The following is a 1655-nucleotide window of genomic DNA, read 5'->3' on the forward strand; positions in this document are numbered from 1 at the left end:
GAGTTATTATTTTGTTGATCATCTAACATTAAGAAAATGATGAAGGAAATGGTAATAATGCCAATTAAATGTGAAAATATGTGTAATTTATTTTATTCATTAATTTATTTATTTTTGAAGAGCTGGTTGTTCAACATCTACCAGTACCACTGCTGGTATACTTTACTGCCAGATTTTAAAAGCAAGCCTGGCCAGCATTTTGCTGTGCCACAACATTACTTTCCTTTAGATTTTGTGGTAATTTAAATTTCATTTTTGAGGTTCTGCTTCCTTTAAAACATCCTTCCAAATTTCTGACTTTTTCATATTCATGGTTTTATATTCATTTTTATACATATTATTCCTTTACATTTGTTTCAATTTGTTCAAATTTGTTCAATTTGAACAATTGGTGCCCCAATAGATGGGCACTCATTTTCTCACAGTTCCATAGTTCCCATAGTTCTTTGCCATACCTCCCTCCCAAAGTGCTACTATAAATATTTTTGTGGATGGGTCTTTATTTCTCTTTTTGATCTCCTTAAAAGAAAAAGGGAAGACAAGAGAAGGGATAGAACTTTTTCTTGGGATAGATTTAATCATGATAATTGATGGAACAGAGAAAGAAAAGCTGTTTGTGTTTTATTTTACTTCTTTTCTCTACCCAGGAGAGTGACTTTTGGGCTAGAAATAAGAGAACATTATTAAGAGATAGTTAATATCTGGTACAAGTAAAGAAATAGTACAAGAAAACTGTTTTTCCTGGATAAGTTTAAGTCCCTTGGCTCAGGTTAACTATATTCTATGGTACTAAAAGAACTGATACATGCTGAGTCACTGTTAATGATATTTTAGACATCATGATAAAGAGGAGAGGTGCCACAAGACTGGAGAAGGGAAAATGTCCCAATTTTAAAAAAAAATAAAGGAAGAGAACATAGAAAAATGTAGATGAGTAAATTTGACTTTGATTTCTGAAAAAAAAATATATCTGTACAGAGAATTAAAGAGACTCGGTAAACATGAAGAAAGCCAACATGTCTTCCTCAAGAACAGATCATGCCAGATCAACCTCATTTTCTTTCTTGATAGTATCAACTCAACCAATATTAAGGGCAGTACAGTTTGTATAGTTTACCCAGATTTTAGCAAAAAAAATATTATTTTTAGTCGATAACTATTTTCTCAATCTTTCATTTCCTTCCCTCCCTTCACCCCCCCCCCCAAACCCAGCCATTGAACAAAATGAAACAAAAAAACTTATATTAAATATACATAGGCAGGTTAAGTAAAACTCCTTAATTGGCCATGTCCAAAAATGAATGTCTCTTTCTGAATTTTAAATCTTAAACCTTCCATCAAGAGGTGAGTAATGTGCTTCATCTTCCTTCCTCTGTAATTGTGGTTTTTCATGGCATTTATTAGAGTTCTAAAATCTTGCAAAGTTGTTTTTCTTTCTAACATTGCTGTCATTGCATCAAATGTTTTCTTCCATCTGCTTATTTCATTCTGTACCAGTTCACACAGGTCTTCCCAGTTTTTTCTAAAACTGTTCATTTCATCATTTCTTATGGAGCAATAATATTCCATTGTGTTCATATACCATGATTTGTCTAGCCATTCTCAAACCGGTGGCCAGCCTCCTATTTTCCTTTAATTTCTTTTCTATTATTATG

Source organism: Trichosurus vulpecula, chromosome 3 (genome assembly GCF_011100635.1).
Source record: "Trichosurus vulpecula isolate mTriVul1 chromosome 3, mTriVul1.pri, whole genome shotgun sequence".
NCBI lineage: Eukaryota > Metazoa > Chordata > Mammalia > Diprotodontia > Phalangeridae > Trichosurus > Trichosurus vulpecula.